The sequence below is a fragment of the Talpa occidentalis genome, unplaced genomic scaffold (assembly GCF_014898055.3).
Source record: "Talpa occidentalis isolate TD23 unplaced genomic scaffold, MPIMG_talOcc4v2.1 talOcc4.3, whole genome shotgun sequence".
Taxonomy (NCBI): domain Eukaryota; kingdom Metazoa; phylum Chordata; class Mammalia; order Eulipotyphla; family Talpidae; genus Talpa; species Talpa occidentalis.
Window position 1 is genome coordinate 116,722,528 of NW_023603184.1, and position 11,065 is coordinate 116,733,592.

At 40.0% G+C, this 11,065-nt stretch overlaps 1 long non-coding RNA gene across 1 annotated transcript; it reads right to left on the bottom strand.

Annotated features, from left to right (window-relative positions):
- Nucleotides 1–227: 227 nt before the first annotated feature.
- On the bottom strand, nucleotides 228–10,044 carry LOC129146648 (uncharacterized). Its single transcript, XR_008553615.1, has 3 exons — nucleotides 9,989–10,044; nucleotides 1,060–1,263; nucleotides 228–411 (listed from the first exon to the last, which is right to left on the bottom strand). It is a non-coding gene; the product is annotated as an uncharacterized LOC129146648 (long non-coding RNA).
- Nucleotides 10,045–11,065: the final 1,021 nt, after the last annotated feature.

Below are 11,065 nucleotides of genomic sequence, written 5' to 3' on the forward strand. Positions count from 1 at the left end.
CATTTCTGCTTTCTCCTAATTTTCGTTCTTTCTCTTTTTTTTCTTTTCATGTCTTTCTTAAATTATTAATACCAGAATTTCGCCTACTCACCTATCTTTACTGTGGTTTTAGTTCAAGGATATATTAATGATTTACTTCTATGCTTTAAAAAAATGTTTTATGTATAAAAATTCCTTGTTTATGATTTTTGTTTGTTTCAATAACAAACTGAACTAACCCAGCTAATTAATGTATTTATTTAGGAAAGAGTTGACAATGCCTCCTGGTACTTTTCTTCCTTTTAACTGACAGGAACTCTCTTCCTGTAGGTGAGACATTCCTCATTATTCTTGCATATAAGGGAGCTCATTTCTCTTTCTGCTTGCAGTAGCCAGCCATCTCTTCCTTCTGCTCAGTGAAGCCACACTGCACTACATGGAAAGTTTCAATGTTAGCAAAGCTTTACCAACCATTTAAACAAAGAGTTTCCTGAGTCATGGACCCCCACTGTTGTCCTGCAGCACCATAGGCTGAGGGGCTAAAATTTATATCCTAACAATTCTGGGAGCTGCAAGTCCAAGGGCAGGGTGTCAGTAAAGTTGCTTTCTTTTGAGGCCTCCCTCCTCTCCCTGGGTCTTCACATGGTCTTCCCTCTGTGGGAGTCTGTGACCTAATCTCTTATTATAAACATGGTAGTCATGTTGCATTGGGGCCCAATCTAATGACTTCTTTTAATTTAATGATTCTTTAAAGACCCTAAGTCTTTAAAGGTACTGGGGGTTAGGACTTCAATATATAAATTCAGGGTGTGTGTGTGAGGTAGGGGTAGGGGTTGAGGACACATTTCAGTCCCTTACAACATGTTAACGATTCCTCATATAGACACCAGATTTCCAGCAACAACATAACTAGAAAACATTAAGTCAAACCTTTGGAGTCTGTGCAAATGGAGGTTATGGAGTCATGTTAGGGTCAGATGTCAAAGGCCCCTCTCTCACTTCACAGCTGTTCATAACCAATGTAAATAAGCTGCTGAACTGTTTTCCCCAACAACAGACCAGTGCAGAGTAACCACCTACCAGAAAAGAGCCATCCTTGAAGGCACAGATGTGCCAACCGCAGAAGGAAGTGACTGAAGCTCTGAGGGCAGCAGAAAAACCTTAAAAGGACAAAACTGTGTTGTCAAGTGCCATGCAGTGCAGTGAGAGCAGATAGCAACACTCCTGCCTTGTTCAGAGTTGGTGACTTAAAGATCTATAAAAACTCTCTGGCTGGGGAAGCATCTGCATTAAAGAGAGAGAGAGTTGTTTAGGCATTTGAAGGAAATGAGCTTCAGGTATTAGAGTCATTCACCTTTGCAAAATTAAAATTCCCCAGTTCTGCTGGGTAAATGCCTCTTTATGGATGACAGTTAAGGAAGTTCCTGCTTGGAATTCATGAAGATTTTGCTTTCATCCCAAACACAAGCATGTAAAAAAAAGAGCTCTGGAGTCAGCACTTTGTGTAAACCATGGGCCCAGGTTTAGACTTAACCTTCAAATGAGTCTTAACAAGCAGTCACTGAGATTCACCAACAGTCTTCAAAGATGTTCATCAGACAATTTTTAATTTCCACTATCTCCCCTGTAGTGTGCAGTGAATTGATTTATTTTTAACTTCTATAATGGTTTTATGAATAGAGCAATTGTATGGCATTGTATTCTGTGTGCACAAATTGTACTTAGAGGAAGCATTTAAATTATACCACTATTTTCACAACCCTATTTTGACATTTCTTCATGTTTTTAGTACATCAGGAACAGCAAAAATGGGAGGGACCCAGGCATGTCCCTGCGCTGGCCCATGCTGTGTGCTCAGCCTCGCCTTCCTTGAATCGTCTCCACCAGCTGTACGTGTCTCTGACCACCTCTGTCTCCTATCGGTTATCTATAAATTTGTTTTATCTGTCTTACAAGATTATGAGCTTAGTTCTCAATGCTGTCCTCCTCCCCCCAGCATGGTAAATGTACCTAGTTTTTGTTTTCTGCTTGTTAAACCTTTTGTTCAAGCCTTTTGTAGTATTTGTTGCAGTAGATGACTTCCAAGGTAACCCTCAGAACTCTGCCTTATGCCCAAAGGAACACCCATAAGAGTGCTTTGCTGGAGAATTTGCACAGCTGACCTCGGTGGTGTGCTGGTAGATGTTTAACAACCAAGTCTGAGGTGGACGGTGAGGAAAAGATCTGGTTCCTTGTATTTGCTGGTTTTGGACATCACTGATTGTTGGGTCTCATGGTACACACACAATTGACTTCTGCTGGCCCAATCTTTAGAAGGTTCTAGCACATTTCTGGCTCACACATGAGGGCTTTGATAAATGCTGTTCTGTAAGGAACAGAGAAGCCCTTCTTCATCTGCATAAGGCAAACCTCTACTACGTATTCACAACCCTGTTTCACTTTCCACATCTGCCTCCTCGAAACTTTCCCCAAATAAATTCAGAAGATCATGACAAATCCTAAAATAGCCTAAAAGTCATGGGCAAGGAGTCCTAAAATGGAACTACTCAGAAGTTCCTGAAAGGGTTACTAATATAGGGCAGTTATAATTCAGCATTAGTGTATGCAGGCTGATTAGCCTCCAAATTATTTTTTTCAAACATTTGCTCAGCTTTCTACCCCTCTACATGGACACACACTCACTACATAGACACTTGGTGTCTTCAACTCAGCAATTTTTACCAAGAGAAACAATAACACTGTCCTCTCCTGTTCTTCCTCCTTCCCCCACTTCCACAGATCAGAGCAAGCAGATCTCTAGGATTTTCTCATCTTGCATGACTGAATTTTTATGTACCATTGAATAGCAGCACCCCATGTCCCCACTGTCAAGACCCTGGCAACCATCATTCTACTTTTGATTTCTCTGGATCTGACTGCTTTAAATAATTCAAATAAGTGGAGTCATGTATTATTTGTCCTTCTGTGACTGACTTATTTCATTACCATTATGTCTTCCGGGTTCATCCATTCTATAGGATATAACAGGATTTCCTTCTTTTTTAAGGCTGAACAATATTGCACTCTGTGTGTGTGTGTATATGTATCATATTTTTTAAAATCCACTCATCTGTTAAAAGACATTGAGGTTGTTTTCATTCTTGGTTACTGGGAATAATACTGCAGTGAACATGGAGTGCAGATATCTCTTTTAGATTCTCATTCCAATTCTTTTGGATATATGCCCAGACATGGGACTGCTGGATCATATAGTTATTCTATTTATAATCTTTTGAGCAACATCTACATTGTTTTCCAAAGCAGCTGCATCACTTTATATCCCACCAACAGGGTTCAAGGGTTCCCTTTTCTCCATATCTCACCAACAGTTTGCCTTTGTTTTCTTGGTAATTGCCATTCTAACAGGTGAGAGGTGATAGCTCATTGTGGTTTTGATTTGCATTTCCCTGAGGATTTGCATTTATCCTTCTATTGCTAGTGCCTGGCAATGGCTAGAACATAGCAGATGTTTAATAAATGTTTGTTGAATGAGTGAATTAAGTTTTAACTCATACCATCCTCTGTACAAGTTCAAATGAAGATTCAATGTGAGCTATGGGAGAAGGGTGTAGGGGGGGAGTGGTGTTTATTACACAAGAGCTAAAGGGGACTGGTGGGATTCCCTCTGGTCTTGTACTAGAAGGGAGTCAAGCATGAATGGAACCTGGGGACTTGGAGAGGCCTATCATGGTGGAAAGAGAGAATTTTTAGAAAGAGCAGAATTTAAGTATTTTATGCAATCTTAAAATAATTATCTTGGACCTCCCCTGGTGGCACAGCTGTTGAGCGCTGGGTTGTGAGGCTGCCCGCAGCCTCAGCAGCACCAGTTCCTGGCCACCGGCGAGGGTCCCACAAAAAAAATATATAGATATTTTAAATATTTGCATTTTCTGAATATTTGTTCTTGGCAGCTAAGCCCAGGAAATTTTTTCTCCAGTCCTTCCCAGTCTTCTTCTTAAGTATCTGCCTCTACAGTATCTACCTCTACAGAGATTTTTCCAAAATCTCTCATTTTTTCTAGCACAATTCTTGTTCAACAAATATTTGTGGTTCCCTTTTCCTTTGAATTCCCAAAGCTCTCTGCACTCTCCAACACAACGCACCCTACTTCACTTTCATCTTTTACATCAGCTCTTCTGCCCTCATCTAATCCTCCCCTCTGGATGGCAAATTCTGTGACAGCAGTCCCTCTTGTGTCCCCAACAGAAATTAACACTTTGGTAGGCACTAAACATCTGTATAATTGGATGGGATAATCAATTCATTTGAGCAGAATCAGATTACTTTCTTAGGCAAAGGAGACAACTATGAAGAAAAGACCTGTAGATCTCAAGTACTATTTTATTTTATTTTTAAACATTTATTTATTTATGCATACAAGAACTAGGGTACAGGCCAGAGGTGTGTGTGGGGAGGTGGTTGTGAGAGAATTCACCAGAGACAGAATGGGGACCAGAATAGGTAGATTGACTGAAATACACTGCTGAGAGGAGCAGGGGGTGAGACAGGAGAAGTCTGCTGTGCCATGTGGGTTGCTTCCTGGCCAGGGATCAAACTCTTGCTGCAGTGGCTGTGGATAGCCTCATAGGTTGCATTTTAACACCCTGAGCCACCAAGGAGTCCCTCAAGTACTATTTTAAAATAGTTCCTCTTCTAGAATCTGATGTCTCTACATAGGGATTGTAATTCAGTTCAAAAATAGACAAATCAGACAATTTTTCCCTTAAAAAACCTTTGTCAACTTGATAAAAAACATTTTCAGTTGACCATGTTTATCCAAATAATGCCTAATTTCAGGAAGGGAGGCAGAATAGTGAAATTCCTTCTCTTTATTGATTGTTGCTGTGAAAATATGTAATCAATATTCCACACTAGCAAATGTTACTGATAAAATGTTCTGTCCTGTGTGGATATGCTCTTAATTGGTATTATTTTCATGGACAAGGCAAGGTTTAAAAAAAAAAGGCATTTGGTCTTTCTTTTGTTAGTTTCATAGTATTTATAAATAGTTTCATTGTAAACAATTCTGGATATTTTCCCTAAACTCCTATTAGAATGGACATTTCTGGAAAGATCTCAGTTTCCTTCCTGTCTCCTTGTGGCATGATGGAAGCAACCACATCACTTGAGTGATAATTATCTGAGCTGAATTCTAGCCTTGATTGTGGCAATAAGCAGATGAGTGATCTGGAGCAAGTCAGTTGGGACCTCAACTTCCTTATTAAATTCTGAATTACGAGGGAAGTGGACATCATGACTTGCCATCAACAACTTATAGGATTTCCTGTCCTTGTTTCACTTGCCAAGAACTGAGGCTCTTTATTTGGTTTTACTTCTTCCCTTTCCTCATCTCCACGACCCTGACTGCAGTAGCACCCAACCACTCTCAAAAGAACCAGGATCAATGGTCTGGAGGCTGAGTGATTGTCATTGTCAGTCCAGGACAGGAAGGTTGTGTTGCCATGCTTAGGTGTGGGCATGAGGCGAGGAGCATGCAGCGAAGTGATTTAAGCATGGGCAGAGCCAAAGACTGGAGAGGAAGTTGCAATAAGAATGGCCCCTGCAGGCACTAGCTGAAGGGAAGACAGGGCTGAAAACAGAGGGCACTAGGTGGGCGCAGATGAGCGGGGCTCCTAAGTGCTAAGGTTGTCACTAGGAAGCTTGGGTCCTTACTCCTTCTTTCCCAATCCCTATAAATTTTACAGTGACCTTGAACAGACTCATTAAGGGCCAATTCTGGTTTAAAACATGTGTCTCACTATAAAGTGAGTAAATAATCCCAAGTGAGGAGTAGATCTCTGGGCAAAGGGACATGAGAACATTTTATTCTAAAGCGGGAACAGCTCCCTCTTCATCCTTTATTCACCAGGGAAGGTCCTTGAATAAAGGAAGCTGTGGGTCTTCCCTCTTTCCCAGTGGGAGTTCATGAAGGCCCTCCTGTTACACTGTATTCTGCTCCCTTGAGGATTTCCTTCTGCTCCAGGGCTCCACACTCCAGGGTTCCCCATTCTTTAGGATTGTATCCTGAAACCTACCTGTCAAGCTGGACCTCAGAAATGCTGGGCTAAACGCTTTCAGTCCTTGGGCCTCCTTGGTGGCGCAAGGGGTTAAACACAGCACTGTGAAGCTATCCACAGCTGTTGTGTTACAGGGCAACCCTGATATAAAACAGGTTAACACAAAAGGTTAACAAAGGTTTATTTACAAGAGAAAGGGAAATGAGGAAATATACAACTCAGGGAGAAAAGAGGGAGATAAATTCTTAAATACGTTGTACCCGTTTCGCAGACCTGGAATCCCAAATGACCCTCCGAGACCAAACCTGCCTGGCCTAGAGCTTGAGCCAAGTGCCCCAGACCCCACTAACATGGATGGTTTTATTTACAGAGAAAATGACTGCTTAACTCCGCCCTCAGGTCCTCACAACTTCCCTTTGGGGATCATGGGATTTGTAGTTCCCAGTGTCTTGATATGGAGTGGGGGTGGAGTCCACAAAGCCTGTATGGAGTTTGCTCAAGACATCGTTTCCCCCTGACAGTTGCAGCACGAGTTCAATCCTGAGGCCAGCTAGGGAGATACACACATGGCACATCAGACCTCTCCTGTCCAGCCCAGTGCTCCCCTCAGCAGTGTATTTCAGTAGATCTGCCTGTTATGTTCCCCATTCTGTCTCTGTTGAATCCTCTCACACCACCCCCTCTGTACCTTTGGTGTACACCCCAGCTCTTATATGCATAAATAAACAAATCTTTAAAATAAATTAATAAATGCTTTTAGTGCTTTCCTTCAGCTCAGTTGCAACATTTTGTCTTAAATTGGGGGAGGAGGAAGTAAATAGAAGGCACAATTTATGCTACTTTCTGATTTTGCTTGGGACAGGTTGGGCCCCCACTCTGCTTTATAACACTAGAGCAGCCAACATACAAACAGGGTGGGCAGCATCAGATGGCAGGGAGAACACCACCTACTTTAAGAGAACACTGCCTGCTTCTCTAGTTCTTAAAACTCATCTGTTTCATCCGTGGTGGATAGCTGCGCAGTGGTGACCTGTGTATCACCTCTGCTTTCTTGTCTGGTATTTAATTCATTTTTAAACCTTCTTGCCAAAGAAGGTGTGCTCATATTTCCTGAAGCTTTCATTACTTCTCCACAACTAGGCTAGTTTTTCTTTAAAGAGAAAATTGTTTAAAGTGTATTTCTAACACTTCAGATGAAAGAAATCTGCTTTTCCCTCCCTGCCTATCAATCCAAACCTGCAGGACAAATGCTGCTACAAGACATTAATTTGTTTAGAATTAGGGTGTTGTTGAGGATGTTAATCCCTACATTACTTTATTCTCACTTAGGAAAAACATACAGAAAAATTTCTTAGGTCTAAGTGCAGGAAACTTTTTGTTTCTCCTTTTTGCTATGTTTTGTACAGATGGTAATGTAATTCTTATAACAATCATGTTTATTTTTGGCACATTAGTTGTATCAAACCATACAACATATCTCCCAAGTACTCATTTTTATATTGGTCTCATTGCTACTGCTGTGTGTGTGTGTGCACGTGTGCGCTTTGATTTCTCTTAATTTGGGAGAAAGATTTCTCTCCAATCTATTTTTATTTCAGGATATTTTAAAAACTCTTAAAAGATAATTTTAGGCTTATGGAAATGTTGGAAACAGAACAGAGAGTTCTTGGTCTCCTTCACCCAGATCCCTTTATTTTTAATTCTCCTCTATTGAATATACTTGTGAAGTCACCAAAAATTCTTTGTGGATCAAGACCCACAGGTGTGTCCCTGATTTGGTCACCCAGAAGTGACAGGCCTCAGAACCAGTGGGTTAGAAATGACCAATGCAGACATCTCTGACAGCTCAACCATGGAAGAATGTGTAGCTTCAAATTGAACTGTCCTGTCTAATAATTTGCTCAAAAGTGATTTGCCCACAAGAAAATTAGAACTAAAGAATATAATCTAAATTAAAATGCCCAATTGGACAACCTAGTTAAAATTCTGAATTTTAAAAATATTAGTAATTAATGGTAGTCATGGGGTGATTCCACAACCCTTTATATGTCTTCAAGCATTTGTATTCACATATCATATTTTCTGTCTATTTGTACTTATTATAATTTCTAGCTTGATTTTGATCAATAGAGTATGAGTAAAATATCTAAATCTCTAATAGTTTGTGACCTGCTAATATGTGCAAGTTATAGTGCAGGTTTTGAAGCATTTTTGTGGCTTGATCTTGTTTGTAGGTGGTATGGGGGGGTGCAACTGTGGGTGCAGGCATGTGTAGGAAAAATAATCTGAAAGAAAGTAACTGAAGGTTTCAAAGTTCCAACTGGAAAAATGAATGCATAAGAGTTTATAATGTCCCCTTTTGCATGTCTATATTTTCTAATTTTTTTATATTGAGTAATACTTTTATACCAGGGTATAATTTACCAAAGATTTTAAATAATAAAATTCAGTATGGCGAAAAGTAAATGAAGATTGTATTTTAGTGAATTACTCTATTAATGAATATTTAGGTTGTTTTAACCAATCTCCTCCTGTTGGTTGCTTAGGTTTATTCCACTGTTGTATTTTTTCAAAATTTTAATGTTGAAAGAAGCAAAGAATAAGTAATCAGGAGAAAAACAGGAACCAAGTAGTAAATTTAAGATGCTGGGAGAGCTAGGAGCCCACTCATTCTGTACATACCAAAAGACCAGCCCTGAGCACAGCTGTGATTGTGCTTAGTCATGTACATGCATTATTGTACCAATTTTCCTATGACTAAATTACTCTTCAACTCAATACCTATAGACACTTTGTATTTGGTTGATTATATTTTGCAACATCTTATTTAACTAAATTATTTTTGGTCCAATTATCTACTGCAGTTTGTGAAATTTGAAACATCCTGGCATTTCTGGTCCTGACCTTATGTACTGTGAGCATAGAGGGTGCTTTCATGAGTTCTGGAGTCAGTTTGGTCTACCTTCTGAATTGTACCCACCATCAAGCAAATGGGTAACTCTAATTTTTCAGGGACAAGCAAGAGTTCAATAGTGCATGAGAAATAAATATTATGGCAGGTTTTGAGGCTGGTAGAATTTTGGCCAAATGGAAACTAGAGCAAGAATAAGCCTCTTTCACTTTCATTAGTTTAGGTCACTGGTTAGTCCATAATGAGACTTAGGACTGCTCTGAGGAAAACTTTCTACCTGGTCTAGCCCAACAACGAACTGTGCTATGATCTTACCAGAGTCTGCGGTAATAATACTAGAACTTTGTAATTAAAAAAAAAATTCAGACTTCTAGATGCTGAATTTCTGGAGAAGTCACAATACTAAAATGAATGATGGAAGCTTCTAGTGGAAATTTTACTTGTGTTCACAGCATCTTGCCTTTTGTACATAATCTGCCTGAGGATGCATGAGGCACATGCTTAGGGTCCAGTCTCCTAAATGGTTGGTAACCAAAGATACTTGGAGAAGAAACTTGAGTCTGTGTTTCTCATATACGTTTTTGAGCCACATTATCAATTTCTAAGGACTTACTCATCTTGATACTGTGATGTCAGGGTATTTTTGCCACCAGTGTCCCTAGGCTCAACCTGTCCTAGTATGGTTTTAGAGTATTTTTTTAAAAAAATCAAAATCCCACATAAAAAGTTCATTTGCATAGACCTAGATTTGTGAACTGGAAAGTAGGCCTGGGTTCTAGGGTTCTAGAGTCTGGGGTTCTATTCTAACTGTGCATTTTACTTTTTGAGAGAGCTGGACTAACTCATTCATTGTTTTGCTCCTTTGCTTCCCCAATATTAAGCATCAGGACCCTGTAGATACAAAACTATGTAGAACCTTGATCCTTTATGAATATTTAGGGGAAAAGACAAACAAAAATCACAAATCATATTCCAGGGTGCTAAGTATGCTGGAAGTGTGTGCAGAGCCTTAAGGGAGCCGTGTGAGGGAATATCAAATTACCTTGGGAGGAGGGAGGAGAGTCAGGGCCACATGAAAGAGAGGTCTTGTCTTCTTGGAAGCTTGAACTATATAGAATGAGAGGCATCCATTAGTTGATCTGGAATAGTCCAACAATATATTCTAATAATAATGGAAAAATTCTCACTTGCCCTTTCCAAATAGGGACTTCTCCAGAACTGCAAGAAAGAAGCAAAACAAATCTGCCTAATTTATCCCTGACTGCTTATACCCTAAAAAGTGGTCTACCTCTGAAATCCTCTTTCTTAAATTTTCCAAGAAAAAAATATTGACCTTTAGATTATTCCTGTCACTTAATGCATTTACCTGTAATCATTTGGTCTTCATGAAAAGCCAAGCAACTTGTACCACTCTTTGCTGTCAACAACTGTTCCAGCATTTCTTGCAGTGACTACATTGTCTTACTCTAGATGGAATCATTCAAGTGCTGTAGTATCTACAGCGAAGTAACCACCAAACTTTGTCTCTATGTTGATATGTCACCCCATAGTAAGCTTTTCACTCACTTTCTCTGGTTACCATTTGATTTTGTTTTAAAACACCTCACTTTTCTAAAAGTGATCTGCTCCGAATGTGAACTAATAATCAATACAGTTGCAAATCTACAAAAATTGTTAAAAATCCATAAGCATATGATTCCAGTTTCTAGCATACACTGTTGATTCCCTTCCCAATGCCTACTTTTTCTCTAGATTTTTACCTATAAGAATTCTAATTTGGTCTAGGGTGGATGCCAGCTATCCAAGTGAATCACACGACTCCTATTCCTTTAGCCAGTAGCTGGTTTAGGGAAAAGCAAGAGTGGGGGAGCCCCTGGAAAAGGATTTCTTCTAAAAGAGACTCAGAAGGGGACATCCTTTCTCTGTCCTTGGCACACTACTGGGTTGGGATGTGCCCCTGGCACCAATGAGGCCGTTTTGCCACCAGCAGGGGAGAGGAAAGCCAAGTGTGGAAGAAGGCATAGCTGGAGCACAATTACTGAGGAGTAAAACTGGGCCTGGATTATCTTGCCTGGACTCCGTCCTCCTTGGTATCTCTTTATTCTATGAGACAATATAT